Source organism: Cervus elaphus, chromosome 26 (genome assembly GCF_910594005.1).
Source record: "Cervus elaphus chromosome 26, mCerEla1.1, whole genome shotgun sequence".
Classification (NCBI taxonomy): Eukaryota; Metazoa; Chordata; class Mammalia; order Artiodactyla; family Cervidae; genus Cervus; species Cervus elaphus.
In genome coordinates this window covers 23,932,593-23,952,001 of record NC_057840.1, presented here as the reverse complement: position 1 = coordinate 23,952,001, position 19,409 = coordinate 23,932,593, and the positions used below count along the sequence as shown (strand labels likewise).

General features: G+C 37.6%; 1 pseudogene; it reads left to right on the top strand.

Moving 5' to 3' along the window:
• The first annotated feature begins 613 nt into the window (after nucleotides 1–613).
• LOC122684118 lies at nucleotides 614–1,001 on the top strand (annotated as a pseudogene).
• The last annotated feature ends 18,408 nt before the right edge of the window (nucleotides 1,002–19,409 follow it).

Here is a 19,409-nt window from a genome sequence, read left to right as displayed (position 1 = left end):
TCTCATGAGGTGGCCAAAGTATTGGAGTTTCAGTTTCAGCATCAGTCCTCCCAGTGAATGTTCAGGATTTATTTCCTTTAGGATTGAATGGTTTGGTTTCTTTGTCGTCCAAGGGATTCTCAAGATGGACATCCTGTCAAAACTTCAAGTGTGAAATGAGGAATTAATTTGATGGAATGTAAGGAGATCCAACCAGTCCATCCTAAAGGAGATCAGTCCTGGGTATTCATTGGAAGGACTAATGCTGAAGCTGATACTCCAATACTTTGGCCACCTCATGCAAAGAGTTGACTCACTGGAAAAGACCGTGATGCTGGGAGGAATTGGGGGCAGGAGGAGAAGGGGACGACCAAGGATGAGATGGCTGGATGGCATCACTGACTCGATGGACGTGAGTTTAAGTAAACTCCGGGAGTTGGTGATGGACAGGGAGGCCTGGCGTGCTGTGGTTCATGGGGTCGCAAAGAGTCGGACACGACTGAGTGACTGAACTGAACTGAACTGATCCATCTATCTTACCTGTTGCTCCAGAGCTGGACTGAACTGGCCTGACGAGGACGCTGGAAGGCTCGTGAATAAGTTCATACATTTGGTGTGGAAGGCAGACCTAAAGATGTGGGTGCTGGTGTATATATGTGAATGTGCACATACACGTATGTGTGGGGAGCACATATGAATTCACAAATAGTATCTGAGGCTGTTTAATCCTGGACCTTGCAGATTCGTTTTTCTCTCTATTTGGACTTGAGGCCCCACGCCCCAGCAGATCATCGGTCAGGCCAAGAAGCATCGTAGCCTGATCCCCCTTCATATTTACTGGAGCACGAGGCACTGGAGCAACACTGCATGTCTCGCCCCTGGCCTTGTTCAATCACGATGTCATGTGGGCCAGAAAGAATAACCCAGAGCCCTGGAACCAGCTGGGTCCTAATGATCAGTACAAGTTCTACTCAGTGAATGTAGATTACAGAAAACTGAATAAAGAAGGTCCAGACTTCTAAATGAAGTATTTCACTATAAAGCTGCTTAGAATGAAGGTCTTCCAGAAGCCGTCTGCACAATTTTCCACTTAATCAGGAAATATTTCACCTCTAAATACACGAAATCATGTTGGTGTATTCTGTTGGGGTTTACACTGATTAATAAATAGTCTGAAATTTGAAAAAAAAGAAAAAAAGGAAACAGTCGGTATGAAGACATTCTTCTTCATTCTCAAGCCAACCCCACGATGACAGAAAGAACTTGCTACCAGCCAGAAATGATGTCACAGCATTGAGCAGTTTGAATTGGCTACTTTCCTGAAAATCTCTAGAAACAAATCTTTTTCCATGTAGCCTTTTCCAGAACAGTGACAAATTATCATAGACTCTGCAGATCCTGAATTAGGATCGTAACTCAGGAACGTGGCTACATTTACCCCTGTGAGCTCCATAAGCATTGAGGCCCTATAACTGCAGATTGCCTCAGCCTGTCTCTGAACTTCCCTCAATCTAACTTTGCTTTTAAGCTAGAAATTATGCCTTTCTGGCTTCTAATTGTCAGAGAAGTGAAAACAGTTAACGAGGTAGGTTGTAATTTCCAATTCACAGCATTAATGCTTATCACCATCAGTTTGTGATGTATCATTTTTCACAAAGGGTGGGAAGCAATATATATGACTAAGGAGTACAAATGTTGTTCTGCATTTTTGCTTTCCTGTAAGCACAGGGGCCAAATTATAAAGTGACCAAAGTCAGATAGCTAAGTATTCTTTCTTAGGATTATAAGTGACAAATAACTTATCTAAAAGGAAAACTGCTGTCACTATTAAAATTTTTTTTAATGTTTATTTATTTATTTTTGCCTGCACTGGGTCTTCATCGCTATGCACAGGCTTTCCCGAGTTGTGGGAAGCGGGCACTACTCTCTAGTGGTGCACGGGCTTCTCGTGGCAGTGACTTCTTTTGTTGCTGAGCATGCGCTCCAGGCCCCTGGACTTCAGTAACGTCAGCCCTTAGGCTCAGCAGCTGTGGCTCGCGGGCTCCAGAGCGCCGGTCCACAGGCTCAGTTGCCCCCTGGTATGTGGGATCTTCCTGGACCAGGGATCGAACTGGTGTCCCTTGCATTGCAAGGCAGATTCTTAACCACTGGACCACCAGGGAAGCCCAACATTTTTATATAAGTTCATGATAAAAATATTTTTGTCCTAAAATCATAAATTTCTTTACAGGTCATCAAAAGAGATGACGTACGTGAAAATGTCTTGCAAACAGTGGATGTTAATTAAACATAAAAGATACCCACATCTGTTGTCAAATTTTAACCGTAATCTCTTCTCTTATTTGCAACAAAAGTAAAGAAGGGTAAATTGATCAGGCAAAACATTCCAGGAAACAGGACTCAAAGACAAGTCTTGTCACAGTTCTTCACTCAACCAGTATTTACTGTGTGTTTGCTGTGTGTACAGTGAGGGTATTGTGTGTTTATTGTGCATACTGATGTCATGGGACTTGAGAGGCACTTTGAATAACATTCTCCTGCTTGAAATACGTATCCTGGCCAGTGGGAAACATCCCCCTATTCAAACATAAAGAGGTGAGAAAACAGAGCAAGAAGCCAGTATCTCTGAAATCCCTCAGTTGGCATGTACTTGGCTGTACTAAGTGGGTGAACGATGGGGAAGATTCGGATAGAGAGGCCTGATGGCTCAGACTGTAAAGAATCTGCTGGCAGTGCAGGAGACCCAGATTTGATCCCTGGATCAGGAAGATTCCCTGGAAAAGGGAATGGCTACCCACTCCAGTATTCTTGCCTGGAGAATGCTGTAACAGAGGAGGCTGGCAGGCAACAGTCCATGGGGTCACAAAGAGTCAGACATGACTGAGCATGCACACACACCTATAGTGAGAGCCCACCTGTCCCGTAGGCACACTTGGCCCTATGCCCAGAGCCCAGGATACTTTTAGGTACCTATGAAAATGTTCCAATTTCTTTTAAAATCAGGAGAGAAAGGAAACTGTTAAGACAAAGAATGTTTCAATTTCTAATATTAATACATTCATCTTTGCATTAACATAGTCATAAAATAATTTTTAACATTTCTTTTAAGGGAGAAAAAAGTCCATGAAGGCAAAATTGCTTGTACTAGTTTCCTGCTGCTGTTGTAACAAATTAGGACAAACTTGATATCATTATCTTACAGTTCTAGTGGTCAGAAGAACAAAATGGGTTTCACAAGGCTGGACACATGAGGGCTTGTCTCCCATAGAGAGGAAAAATTGAGGGCCCTATATCAACTGAGAGCCTGGCAAGAGCCCCACTGAAGTGAGAGGCCAACTTTATTGGGAGCCTCTGGGACTGCACCATCTGATACAAGGGTATGGAGGATCCCTACCATCTTCTGCGTGTGAATACATACTGATCCCACCAGCTCATTCACTTTAGAATAAAGTTTCTAAAGCCAATGCTCATAGCCAGAGGCAAGCAGAACAAGATGGTTAAAATACCTCCACTCAATTCAATGGATGTTTTCTAGAGACAGACTTTCTTGTCCAAACCTTGTTCTCTAAGGTCCCAGCAGTGTAATCTTAAGATGACCTTTAAGAATCTAAAGGACACATTTTCAGGACTGGAATTATAATTACAAGAAGAATGTGCAAGGCAGCTATTTCTGGTACCATGATGGATAGGATAGTGATGTTTATGAAAACAAACTCGAGTTGAGCAATGTTCCAGCAGACTTCATCCTGCCAGGGAAGACCATTGGGCCAACAGGACCCACGGTTTCCTTTACTAAGAGGGATTTTTCTCCCCATAATATTATGTAATTGACTCACATCTCCTCATTTTTCCTTTCACAAACCCAGACACAGCTCCAGAGATGCCAAGTCCCCACATATTTCATTTTTTTAAATCAGATATTTAACACAAGGAGACACATTTGCAGTCTACAGTTTAAACAACAGTCTAGGAAACTTTTGTGATTGCAGGATCTAATTTCAGCTTTCCTGTAATCCATTCCTCTATATTACCATCCATAAAATGGATATAGCAATAATAAACCAAGTCATGAAATTATTTATAGGAATAACCACTGATGGGGATTTGTATAGCACTTTACACATATAAAATCCTAAATAGTCCAAGCAATAAAAAGTAACATTTCCCAGTGACATCTCCATGAATGCTAGTTTCTTCTGAACAAGTACAAATTTTTCACAGAGATGCCTAAACTACAGTCCTGCACACACAGATGTGAAATGCAAACCTGATAGAAAAACAGCTATGTAACTAAGTCTGAATTTGAATGTTGGAATTTTATCACAATACCTCTAGCAATCTTTTTTTTTTTTCCTTTTTGTTATTGCATATTGCATTTTGGTTTTCTTCCCATCATGAGGGGAAAATAAAAATCACAGAAACTATTTTACAGACAGGCCTACAAAATACTTTCTGAGTCTCTTAGTGAAAGACCAGGTCTTCAGAAAACTTCTCCAAGGGAAAATTCTTTGAAGTGTTTTACAGCCATTTGATCATTGGAGATTTTGATTATTTGCATTATTCTAAAATATCTTCATTCTCTAAAGGCCAATAATAGTAAGTACTGTAGGAGACACTTTGATAAATAAGAGAAAACTAATAAGTAATAGTAAAAAAAAAAAAAAGACATATGGCATTCCTCATGAAGAGAACTGACATGGGGAAGGGACGGTTAAAATAAAAAATTGACAATAAAAATTTGGTGCTGCTTTATTTTTAAGAAAAGAAAATAATTCCCCACCACTGATACATAATTTTTATAAAAACAAGGTTTAAAAACAGTAAAAGAGCAAAATCATGAAGGTTGGGGCATTAAGTGGGATTTCTGCAGAGAAATTACCTAAAAACACTTTGGAAAGAAGATTTAGGCGAAACTAGAATAATGACATCCTGAATACTGTTTGGCCACAGACAGTAGAAATTTCTCCCTTTGTAGTGCCTTTCCCCTCATCTCTGCAGGATAGAATAGGGAACAGAGTAAACTCTGAACAGCAGAAAACTATATCCAACTTGCAACAGGAAAAAAAGAAACCATGAGTGTTGTATCATTCCAAAATATTCTTGGACATTCCCTAGATTTTTTTTTTTTTTCCATTTTGCTGCTATACTTGCCCAACCATGCTGGGGTGTTATGCTATTTTAGACAAGAGTTAACAGGTCTTTTATATACACACATTTCCACATTCCAATGAGACCTATTATATCCTTTTCCTCCCCACCCCACCCCCCACCACACACACACACACACACACACACACACACACACACACTCACCACTCTCTCTCCTCCTCCACTCACACAGTACCCTCTCCATCCACTCATTTTTCCTTGTTGTTTAACACTTCCCAATGACTGAATGTTTCCAAAGCCACGCAAACCCACAGGACTGAGAAAGGTTTCCATCACATGACATGGTTGATTCTGCAAAATGAAATGGCTGCAGTCAGAGAGCAGGTAAAACAGAGCAAATGGCAGGGAAAGAAAGGACTTAGACGGGGCTGATAATTAAGTGAGGGGGTGGGAACAGGCCTCCAGGAATACTGTAGCACCTTTCCACTCACCCTGGTTCATGTAGACCAACAGCATCATCTGGGATCTTGTCAGAAATGCAGAAACATAGGGCTCACTTGGATTCAAATCTATTTAATCAGAATCTGCATTTTAACAAGACCCCCAGATGAGTCAGAGACACTAAGGATACAGAAACACTTCCTTGGGTCAGTCTCTTGCCACCAGAAAACTAAAGAGAGTAGTAATAATTTAAATATTTATATCCAATAAGGGAAAAAAATTATAATTTCCCTTGATATTTCAAGAACTATTAGGCTTTGCAGTCAAGATGCAGTTAAACTCCTTCTCCTGCTCTCATCTGCTACCCTTCTCATTATTTAGGATTTTCTGTGCTTGACATGCAGATTCCCTCAGTCAGTCCAATGACTTCACGGCAATGCAAAGAAACTACAGTCTAAAATGTGGGCTTTGGAACAAGAGACCTAAGGCCCCACACCATCTGCCCAGATAATTAATACTGTGATGGGTACTCCACCCTTCACTCGCAGTGAAATCGGCTCCCCAAGGGGGGGAATGTAGTTTTACCCCTCCCAGAGTCATTTTCATTCAACTCAAAAGAAATTACTGAATATAGAGTATTTGGTAAAGGAGATGCAAATTTATTTTTTCTTTTTAGGCTGAGAGGCACTGGAGGATGTTCAGGAACCCCTATACCACATCAGATTGTCATCAGTTCTCTTTATAAGACCAGTCCCGCTCTCACTACAGAGGAGAAGGTTGAGGGGAGACGTTTAGAGTCACTTGGGGTTCTATAGAAAAGTGCCTTCTAGACCTTTGAAGTTATGGGGAAAAAACAAGTGAAGAACAAGGGCCGAGTTATGCAGTCACCTAAATAAAAGAGAGAATTGCTCTAGGAAAGATGAGTCTGTCTGAAAAGGGGTTCATTGCATGGAAGCCTAGTAAAGGAAGAGTCCCAGAGAGCAAGTGGCAGAGTCCATCCAAGCAATCTGGGACAGGTATTGTCCATATATATATCAATCTTAAAACCTGGGTTAACATGAGTCTTTCCGTAAGAAACGGACAACTTCCAACACCATGGCACACCAATAACAGGCATTCTTGGGAAACATGAATCGTGTTTATGCTCCTTCCCTGGTGGCTCAGCTAGTAAAGAATCTGTCTGCAATGCAGGAGACCCGGCTTTGATCCATGGGTTGGGAAAATCCTCTGGAGAAGGGAATGGCAACCCACTCTAGTATTCTTGCCTAGAGAATTCCATGGACAGAGAGCCTGGTGGGCTACAATCCATGGGGCTGCAAAGAGTTGGACAGGACTAAGCGACTAATACACACTCCTACTACAGTACTAAACAGAGAGCCAACAGCCACCCACCCCCCACCCCCAAGAAAAGACTTGTTAAAACCAGAGATGAAGAGACATGATGTCTGGGGTTGTCTTTAAAATAATCCAATGCCATTCAAGTTGAGAGGAAAGGGAATATATAGACCAAGACTGGTCATGAGATAGCAATTGTCAGAGCTGGGTGAATTGTACTTGGAGTTATTGCTCTGTTTCTAATTTCCACAAATAAAAAAGGGAATGTTTTCCAAATACCAGTAATGACAATCGAAGACTGAACGTAATTTCTTGCTCTGAACTTGTATATTTGACCTAACTTCTTGCTCTGGACAAGTCAGATTTCTAAGGATGGGGCAGGACACAAAGTAGATACAGTTTTATCTTTGAATTTGCCAACAGTCTCAAACTACCATTCTTTGCTTAAGGCGTTTTTTGTCATTCCAATTAATCCAAAATCATTCAACACATTCATTAACATTATATTTACTACATCTTCCAAATCATAATTAATAGAAATAAGACCACGTATTTTATGATGGTATAAATCACTGGGAGAATCTTCTCAATTAAATAGTTGATGAAAAGCAATAAATGATAATAATTCTGCAAATTCACCTCAAGATGATCCTCAAAAGATCCATAAGGTGCATTCACTTAATTTAAATGCCTACATAGCACATTGAAATGTCTCCAATATTTCAAAAGCCAAAGTTAAAAAAAGAAAATATAATGGTAGTTATGTCTAATTTGGCTTTTAATTTATTGGTAGGGAAAAGGTTTTTCATGAGAAATGCTTTTAAATATATCCTCCAAGTCTCTCTCTTAGTTTGCCATTTAGAAACAAATCAGAAAAAAAAAAAATGCTTTTTTAAACATTGAAAAATTTAGTATAATGATAAAAATTCCTAATATCAAGTAAGAAATAATTAATCCTATTCTTTAATCCACACTGATATTCTTACCCAAATATATCTGAATAAATATTATATAAAGGAATTCACATGACTAAATATGTCTAAAAATATTTCATATAAAACTTAACTATTGTATGAATAGAATATATTTTTTTCCTTTATTATACCCTTTATTCAGGTTATTTGCCTGTTTGTTCTCAGAACCATTCCTGATTTTTCCTAATCGGCTCTGTATTTCAAAGGACAAACTCCATAAACCACATTTCCCAGGACCCCTCTCAGAAAGACTTCCTGTTAGGTTTGGCCAATGGGAGGCACCAGTGGGAGATGGAGGGTTGGGAGAGAGAAGAAGCCAGAGTATTTCTTCTCCTCTTTCTCTTTGGGGTAGTGACTATGCTCCCTACATAGACCAGAGAGTCTCCTCCCTTTGTGGCTCTAGTCCCTGATGGATAGTCCCACCCTTTGCCTCTGAGCAGCCCCAGTTCCTACCCAAGTGGTGCTGGCCTCAGGCCCAGATGATGCTGTTTCTGCCTTAGTTCCTCCAGCTCTAAAGCTGACAGGACTCCTGCTATTGCTGACCTCTGGTTGCCTTCCTTCCTTGTCTGACTTTTAAGCACTGCTAACACCTTTTGTAATTATTTCCCCATGATAAATGTGTTTACTGAAATAAATGTGGCTCAAATTCTGTTTTCCTGACTGGATCTTAACTAATATACTCCTCATCTTTAATTTTGCAATTTTATAGTCTTTTTAAAAAAGCTATTATGTGTATTGGCATAATTTTTATCCTTACAAAATGATTCTATTTATTGTTTATGATCAATTGCTTCTTAAGTGGTTCCAAGTATTCTTACCAGAAATCCTATTATTTTGCTAAATACTGGGGAAAGGCAGTTTCCAGACATTTGTAAGAGACTTTTATTTTTAAAATGGGTATTAATGTTGTCCTGTGTTACCCCAGAGGTTTGGTCAATAATTACATAATAATTTTTTACCACATATGAAATACTAAAAATAAAAAATTTTTAACTATGAGCCCTCCCTGAAAAGGAACTTACCACCTCAGTACACAACATTGGACATATTCATTGAAAAAGGCTATATAGGACATTAGTAAACATGTTTGCATTATAACATAATATCTACATATGCCTTCTCTTGCTTGTGTAATAGATGCATTCCTAAAATGTTAAATGTAAATCAAGTCAAATATAATTTTGTTCAGTAATGCAAAATGTAAACAATATTGAGGTTTATAAAAGACCATCATTCTCCCTCTTTCCTCCTTCAATTCTCTCCCAGCTTTGCTAACTGTATTCCCCAGAGATGGGTATTGTTAGCAATTTGGTGTCTATTCATCCAGACACCTTTCAATACATATATTAACTGTTTCATTTATTCAACAAATATTTATAAGCACCTACCATAGACCAGGCACTTTCTAAGCATAAGGAACAGAGGAAGAAAGAGATCAAGCTGCTCCATGAAGTTTCTATTCTGACAGGGAGACAACGACAAACAAATAAAGACATAAATACTTGTATGCAGGAAGTAATAGAAGCTAAGAAGGAAAATAAAGCAGAGTAATGGACAGAGACGATGGGGAAAAGAAGAGAGGTTTTCTGTTTTAGTACTTTCTCAGAAGTATGTTACCCTACAGATTTTAGGGAGTTTTGTTTAGACACAAATGTTTAAATGGTTGACAACTGCCTCTTTCAATCTGTATAGTAGGAAGATAATCTAGGTAATCTCTTGAGGTTCCTTTCTTCCCCATCACTTCACTATCAACAACTTCACAATTAAACACATAATTAACAACTCTATTTTTCGAATTTCTTTAAATTTTAATATTCATAATACCCTAACAATTTCATGGTCCTTAGCCCCTCATTCTCTTTCTATTCTAACAAACAGATTCTTTCTCTGTTCCCCAGCCCACCAGCCTCACAAATTACTGACTTGGGTCACATAGGCATTTAATGTAGAAATAAATCAATAATATTTTTATACTGGGAAAGCTATGCAACTTGTCTGACAGTTTCACTACACCCTTCTCAGATTCTCAGAGTGCCTGATATGCCCAGAACTCCCTGCAGAAAGCTTCTTATATATCAAATGCTAGGTATCATCACAACCTGACCATAAATTAGTAGGCAGAAGTCAGTTCCTGAGTCAAGGGCAACTGGCTCCAGACTGACCATCAGCTCACACGGGACCAACACTGAACATCTGCCCCAACCAGGGTCCCATTGGATACACTCTCATGGGGAATGTAAATCTGAGGCTTGCAACTATGTTAGCAAACACAGAGCACTATGGAAATAAACATACAGTAGATGTCATGAAGCAGTGGAAACAGACTGTAGTAAGAAGGTGTGCTATCAAGAATAAATGTGAACAGGAATAAGAAGAATAAACATGGAGAGGGAATTGAACTGTGGAGAAAAATCAGGCAGAGGAGAGTTGTTCCAAGGACAGCCTCCTCTAAGAGATGCTGTTGGGTCACCAGGTGTCCTGCCAGCCTCCCTGAAGGATCACTGTATCCCAAATGCCTGGAACTTTCTGGCCTGTGAGTGATAATCAGAGGGTCCTCCCTACTTTGCCAGGGTTTATTCTTATTTAAAAACCTGTTAACTGAAGTCACCTGATAATAGGTCTCGGGATTAAAGCAAAATTAAAACTGCATTGAAGGAAGTTGGCCAACATCATTTATGCACCCAGATGAACTTCTCTGCATGACTGGTGAGGTTAGTTATCAATAACACATTCCAAAGCTTCATTGTATGCAGAGCACGCTGGAAAATATCGATGACATGGCCCACAAGGACATTATGACCCAATGAAAGGAAGAAGTGTAAGTATTGATACTAATGCTCTGGACAGAGATTTATAGGAAGTTTAGCACAAGCAACTGCATCACTGCAATATATGTAGTCATAATGAAGACTATAGACTGGGTCGACACTGCGAGGGTTCAGTTCCCAGCTCCCCAACTTAGAAGCTGTTTTACCCTGGGTAAGTGACAGCCATTTTTTCTATGCCCAACTGCTTTCATTGGTAAAATGGAGATACCTAGACAAGAGTGGTGTGGGGATTAAATGAATTAATATGTGTAAGATGCTTATGGCTACACCAGTATTTATAGCTCATGACAGTGGAAGAAATGGGCTGCACAAGTACAAATCTTGAGAGTAGTAAAAAGAAAAAACATTGTTTCAATTACATATTTATCTTTTACACATGCTAGTGTTTAAATCTGCACAAAGGCTCCCCCATAAGACTATGAGCTCTCAGAAGGCAGGGACCCTGTTTAAGTTACCATTTCTCTCTCACAACTGTCACAGTTTCTAGCACAAAATGGGTAATTGATAATATTTGTTATATCCCATGGTCAATACACTCAATTAATAGTATAGTGCTGCCCCATTTTTCCTTTTCAGCTTTCTAATATAGGTTTTATCTGTTTTACTTGCTGCTTCATTTATCTGACATGTAAATTTCCTCAGCAACAGTACAATCTTGCTGCGACCATATTGCTACTTGAGAAAGCATTTCTCCCACTTAGAAGTCTTGCCTATCTACTTTTTAAGAGCAAACAATTTACGACATCTATTCTCCATTCTAGATCCTGCCAGAGACAGAGCAGGAAAATCCTGGAACACCCAGTACCCATCCTGTACCTGGGTTCCCCACAGATGGCCTCTGAATCTGTTACAGTTGATTTACCATGACTTGAGGGCAGAGTAGTGTGGGAATTCTGAGTGGCATCCTTAGATTTCTTTCTGCCACATCCTTTGCACTGACTTTAAGAGGAAGCCAACCTTCTCTCCTCTGGCCTGTGCCACAGATGTCTTCCACATCAATACCATCTGTGATCCCAACGGAAATGATAGTTAAAATTTGTTGCATCTGTTATTGGACCTATCTTTGCAGTATGAGTAATGAAATTTGGCTTCCAAACTAATTCATTTTTATGCAGATAGCCCAAAATAACCTGTAATTAAAACATTAAAGGTAGACACAACTGGGAGATACATGATGAATGTCAGAAAAAGTTAGTTTTTTTTTCAATAAAGAAGTCTGATAATTTTTTTAAAATATCAACTCTAAGAGATATTTATCTAAGTTAGTATCTAAGTTATTTATTTTCTAAGTTAATAGAAAATAAAATTATGGAAAGATAGCTTTTTATTGGTAGACCTGGAACTGTAGAAATGAATAGTGTTGGTAACCTGAAATATTGCTCTTTCTAAAGCACTATTTTTATAATGGAATAGGGAGATGACTATTGTTTTACTATTATTTTAATTACTATGAACATATGGGGTAAAGAGAGGGAACATAAAAATGATTGCAGTTAAAGTATACCTGTAAGAGTCAATTAAATTTATTTTCTAAGGGATCATAAAAGTGATAATTCTATCACTCAAAATTGAAGATTATTTAATTTATATACTAAATTGGTAACATTTTCAAATAATGTATTTTACATTAATTAAATGAGATGTTGAGAGATTGCAAACGGCGAAAGAAAAAGCTTAATGGGCTTGAGGTTTTGTTATTTATCAAAAATATATTCTTGTAATTTCTAAGTTGATATTGGCAATAAATACCAATCAATAATAACTTCCAGCCCTAGAAGAAAACTTAATCATATTCTACTTAGTTTTGCATATTCTTTTAATGAATAAAAACCTGGTTTTCCAGTGGCCTCACATATAACCAGTGGCAAGCTGGACCAGAGTCTTATTTCCCCTCCATCCAGGCTCTGGAGAGTCCACCACCCTTCAACTAAGAGTACAGAAAGTTTAACCAGTTAAAACTCTCTCAGAGTGAACTGTTCAAAAAACACATGCATCATCATGTTTTCACCATAATGACTTTTCTAATGATGACTATTTATTCTGCTGTAAGTGATAAAATAATCTTTGCTTTCAACAAAAGTAATTTTGCAAAACAAAAATTTAAGAGATAACCAAAGTTATGCTTGCTAGCTAAAGCTATAAAGATTACTGAATAAAATATTCTTAGGGCCATTTCACATAGAAGAATCAAAAGTTCTATCCTGAGAAGTGAAAACAAAACCAAAAATCAATTGCTATTTCAGAAAAACACACTTCAAGTCCTACCCCATTCTATTGGTTGTACTAGGTTATAAAGTAGGACTGATATTTCATTTAAGGAAGCTTACCAGCATGACTTATACAAGAATATGACCACATGTGGAAGGAAACATTGCTCTGGGATTAGGATGTCTGGATTTAATTCCAGGCTCTATCATTTCCTAAGTGTGTACCTAAAGCAACATGCTTAATCTCTCTCAGTCCCTCAGTTTCCTGAAAAAAAGGGTATAATATCAACTTTAAAGGGTTGTTTGTATAGATTAAAAAGGTAGCATATAAAGTTCTTTGAGCTTCCTGGGCACATATGAAGTAGTCAATAAATAAATATTGGGTCACTATTATTGTTGTTATGATCAGTACTCTGTTTGTAGGTCACCAACAATGGAATGTGAACACTTTAGAAGACACTGTGAGATGCTGCAAAGGAATAATGATTCCTTAAGAAGATACAATGCAGTAGAAGGGGAAAATGCATATACAGGTGATAAAAACAAAAATATAAGTGGGTGATAAAGTCTAACTGGGCTTCCCCTGTGGCTCGGTGGTAAAGAATCTGCCTGCCAATGCAGGAGACACAGGTTCGATCCCTGATCTGGGAAGATCCCACATGCCACAGAGCAATTAAACCCATGTGCCACAATGATGGAACCTATGCCCTAGAGGCCAGGAGCCACAACTACTGAGCCCATATAACCCAGAGCCCGTACTCTGCAACAAGGGAAGCCACTGCAATGAGAAGCCTGCATGTAGTAGCAAAGAGTAGCCCATCCTCACTGCAACTAGAGAAAAGACAGAGCAGCAGTGAAGACCCAGCATAGCCAAAAATAAATAAATAAAATTATTTTTTAAAAAATAAGACATGAAGTGGAAATAAGAGGTACAGCTATATCATTTGCAAGTAGTGCTGTGGCCTGCTAATAATTTTCAAGAAGTGTACTGAAAATTAATATGACTAATAAAATTTACTAATATAATTAAAAGTACCAAAAATCAGCAATTTTCTTAAATAATACATTAATAGAAGTAAATGTAAGATAAAAAGTGTCTTTTCACAATTGCTATTTAAAAAAATAGAAATAACTTAGAAAAGAGTAGAACTTCTACACCACCCCCACCCACTGCCTCACAGCAGTGGGGGCGGTTGGGGGAGGAACCTACAACATTTTATCAGGAGACAAAAGAGAACTTGAATAAAGGTTATATACCACAGTTTTAGATGAGAGATAGAATATTATAAAAATAACTACTTTTCATGGATGGATTATAGTTTCCAGTCAATTATAATAAAGATATCAGTGAAATTTCCTCAAAGTTGGCAAGGTGATTATAATATCCTCTGGAAGGATGACTGAAGGATAAGGTCAGACTTCATTTGGATTAAAGAAAATAAGTCTTATACATCTAAGCTAATGTACTGAGCCCCATGCATATACATATACATGGGAAAAGTATAGAAAGAAATTATCTTAAAAATATTATCTCTAGGTGATGAGACTCTGGATGGATTTAATTTATTTGTTGTTCTTCTGTATTTTCCAAAATCTTTATAATAACTACTTACTGATTTCAGAATCAAAGGAAATACATATTTTTAAAACAGGAAACAAAAAAATAAATAGCTTGGGTTCTGGAAGCAAAGATGAACTCCAACAAATTTCATAATTTTGCCAGCTCAATAAAAACTAAATTGATACACTAAGAAACCACTTACAAGGAAGTAAGCACATATTTGCTATTAAATTCTATGAGATTAGACAACCACACAGGTATTGTTCTTATTCTGTTAATTTTGACAAAAAAAAAAATTTAATGCCATATACTTAGACCTGGCACTCAAGAAGAAGAAAAGGGACTACAGATTAGGAAAACCTTGCAATTTTCCCATAAAGAAGCTGGCTTTTGAGGAGAAGATTGTATGTGGATAGTTGACGCAGACTACTTGGGCATGGAACATGGCTGCCAGTGAGGATGAGTCGATTTTGTGGATTCTGGGTCAAGATTACCAAGACTACTTACTCAATTTGGTTCCACTTTACTAGGATTGACGGGTCTCCTGTGAATTCGGCATATTATTAGATGCTGTGATTGTCACAAAAGCAGTGTAAAACATGGCCCTTGATCTCCAAGACCTTTCAATCTGATTGTGGAGGCAACATAACACATGAACAACTTGAATACAAGACAAAAGAATAAATAGATTAAGTGCACATATGAGAGGTTCCGAGAAGAGCCGTAATAGAAGGCCACTGAAGGATAAAATGCAGGGGCCAGAGGAGAGAGGAGAATGTTCATGCCCCAGAAAACATGTTGTGACTTGTAAATGTATCCTTATAGCCTCCATCCCCTCTTTGATGTTGCGTGAGAATCACAAATCCTATTGGCCAGCCACTCTGACTATAAGTCAGTCCTTAGAAATATTGCCCATCTCTTAAACAATAGTTTTTTTTTCAATCCACTTTTTAAAAACCATATCAAGGTTTAATCATACCACTTTTCTCTGACAAAACCCTTACGTTTTCTAAATTCGTGAAGCTGACATGTCAAGATGTTTTCCACTAAAGTCAATTTATCCAAGCTGTGATGAGACTTTAAAGAAACCTTGTTTTAAACAGCTTTGAATCAGATACAAAGAACCAGTGTGGGCAAGGATCCAACAGGAGAGCATACTTTTCACATAGACTGCTCTGGAGATCCTTGTCAACATCAGATTGCATCAAAAATTTCAAAGGGATTTGGATTATTCAGTTTTCTTTGATTGGAATTCAGAAGCAACTGGAATTCAGGGTGAGATCTGAACAGATAAGGCCGTTGTTTTTGAAGGAATACTAAGGCCTTAAAAGTGGTCAGAGATCACTCTGATGGAGAGGGGTTCAAATTACAGAAGGAATTTAACCTAACACACACAGCGCGTTGGCTCCACAGATAAACATGACACAGAGCAGTCATAGTAGATGACTGAATAAAATCACAGTACAACTCACCACTGCAAGTTTTTCATTATGCTCTGTGGGAACGAGATATAAAGGAACTGGTGCCTTATTTTACAGGGAATTAATGGAATCGTCCAGGATATCTCTAGCACATGATGAAACCTAACCTGGAGTTAGAATTTAAGCATTCCCCAGATGAAGATACTTGGTCTCACATTCTGTCCTTGTGTCAGGCAATAACGCTGAACATAAAACGCACTTAAAGTGCACTTCAGATTCTTTGGTAGAATTTCTTTGACACCTGTTAAATTTTAAAGAGCTCTGTGAAAAAGCATTTTCTTAACTATTCAACTGGCTCTTGATTCATTTATGTGCATAGAAATGCTCTGAAAGCTTAAAAAATTGAAAGTATTCTACTTACTAACATTTTCCCTCCAGTGGGCATTCTCACTCTTCCCTGATATGGGCCTGCTCATAAGTGGACAGCCTTATTTGAAATGTTTATGGGCCAGAATCATGCAGATTTGATACTGCTGTCCTGAACATTACTGTCAGTTATTTTGATGAGCAAATATGATTGAACTACTGTATGCTTTCATGATAAATTTCATCCAAAATCCATGATAATTTAAGTCCCCATTCTGAATAGATGAAACCAAATCTTAGCACTATGTCTCATTTATATGACTGAAATTGATTGAAGCCAGATCTCCATCAACTCTGTTATTTCAACCACCTTCACCATTTGATGTGAATTGCTGAGTGGACAATCATGTAGACATAACATGTTGATAAAATGCAAAGAATCAAATCAACCATGCCTCACAAAGATTGATGGCCCACAGAGAGATACTTACATCCACACCCAACAATATACAGTTCTCCCCAGTGAGCCACATTCTTCACTCCTGAGTGTCACTGTAAAGATTGACTTTTGCTGAAACTTCCTTCTCTTCCTCACCTAGCTAGTCCCTTCAGACTACACAGCCTCCGGAATGTCTTCTCTGGTTGGGAGGTGCAGAGATCAAGCTCCCTAATACTTTCCTTGCCACTGTGCACCTTAAGCAAACACTCCCAAGGACTCAGGCAACTTGAATTCAACTCTTGTCTTTGCTAATTTACACATTTGTTAATTGTGTGACCCTATGCAAGCTCTCCCAATTTTAGCTTCCTCCTATGTAAAATTGAGATAATGACAGTGTTTGCCTCATTGGCCTAATGTGAGAATTAAAGGAAGGATGCTTACAAAAATAGTAGAGAGAAGCCTGGCACAGAGCAACATTCGATAAAGATTAGCCCATGGATATTCAGTCAGATCTACTTTTTTTCCTTTAATATATTTAAGCTATTTATCTAAGCTAAGGCATTCTTGTTGATATTTTGCAACGTTATATTATATTGCAATATGTTATATTATATTTGTTATGTTATATATTATTAATACATTTTCCAGGAATTCATACAATCTAAATATGTAATCTAAATTCACTTGTTAAATTGTTGAAAATGTTTTTATAATGAATGAGGCCAAATTAGCATTCAGGACAAGCCCATCTTCAATTTTTATAAGAAAATGAGTGAGGTTTTGGGGCACAGAAAGCAAATTTTTCCCCCATAGAAATACATCAATTCTATAATCTAAATTTCTTGGATCTAGCTGTAAATAACTATACCCTTCATGAACAAAAATAATGATAGCATTATTTCTAGATACTTAAGTATATTTCAGTAGGGAAAAAATTGTGAACATGATAAACTATGATTAATAAACATTGGAAGTTTGTTTTTTTTTAATTATGAACTAAAATGTTATTTCTCCTTGTCTGTTGTTTTGGTGTTTCTCACAGCCTGTTTGTTTGTTTTAAGATAAAAAGCAAGAAATAATGATAAAGGAAAATTCAGAATTTTCTTGCTAGAAGAACTTTAGTATCCAGGAATCTGAATATTCTCCCTGAAAATGGCCAATAAAGTGCTGAGTCAGAAGACTTTAAAAGATAACAAATAAAAAATACAAACAGATTATACTGAGATTAAATTCCAAGGACAAAGAAAAAAACCCAAAAATCTTCCAGGAAGAAAAAAAAATGGGTTACCTAAAAAACAAAAATCACTTTGCCATCATATTTCATATCAATGATGAAGGACCAAGGGATAATAGAGAAATGCTTTCAAAAAGCTAGGAAAAAATTATCTTGATCTAGTATGAGGGGAAAAAAAGATATTATTATGCACATAGTGATTTATAAAGTTAACCACCCAGGCATCTCTTTGGGAAAAAATATAAATGACAAAAAAGGAATCTAAAAAAAGAAGAATTTTCACAAAGTATAACATGTTACAAGGAGATGAAATTAAAAGCCCACTAGCAATTATACTTAAGTCTAAATTATATTTGATAATGTGGCTGTGAGGCTCAGTGTATTGATAGCTATCAGGAAATGTCATAAGAAATAGAAGAATAGTATTTTTAAAATTAGCAAGTCAAGAAAATTCCAAATGATCTAGTCAAAATAAACAAAGATGGAGAAGGAAGGGAAAAGTAAAAGTATGTTACCAGTCTTGTCATGTTCAGGGGGAGAAAGAAGCTACAGATCCAGATTAATTCTCAATGTTAGTTAAAGTATATAGATCTAGCTATGGTTATTAAAATGGTAAGGATAGGTTGTTGTTATTTAGTTGCTAAGTCATGTCCAACTTTTCTGCAACCCCATAGACTGTAGCCGGCCAGGCTCCTCTCTGTCCATGGGATTTCCCAGGCAAGAATACTGGAGCAGGTTGCCATTTCCTTCTCCAAACGATCTTCCTGACCCAGGGATCAAACCTGCATTGGCTGGAGGATTCTTCACTGCTGAGCCACAAGTGAAGCCAAGGATAGGTAGTTTAGATTTAATGTGAGTTTTCAGCTAAGGATGTGAACATGGGAGGTTTGATTCAGTGGGGGTCATCACTGGATATCATATACCACAAGGAGATGCTATCAAAATAATAAGACATGCTTCCTGACCCAGCAACTCTATTTCCAGTAACTTAGGTACAGAATCCCTATACCTGGGCAGAAAGATATGTGTATATTTAGCATTTGGAGCCCAATCTACATTTTCTTCTAAGGGGAATTGGTTTATAAAATGTATACTCCTCAGCATGGAATATTACATTACCATTAAGAAGACTGAAGTAGATTTATTAATACAGATATGGAAAACCATATTACATGAAAAATGTGCTAAAGATAATATGTATGATGTTATCTCAGTTTAGGAAACTTAAAAACTCATTAGGTGTGTATTTTACACATTTAGGTTTATAATGCACAGAAAAGGTATTACAACCAAATTGGTATTACAACCAAAAGTAGGGGAGATTCACAACAAAAAAGGATATTTAAATTTTACTACTTATAAGTTTATATTCTGGATATTTTCTACAGTAATCATGTATTACAAGCATATCTCAGAGATATTGCAGGTTCAGTTCCAGACCACTGCAATAAAGCAAATATCTCAGTTAGGTGAGTCACAAGAATTTTAGGGTTTCCAAACACATTTAAAGTCATG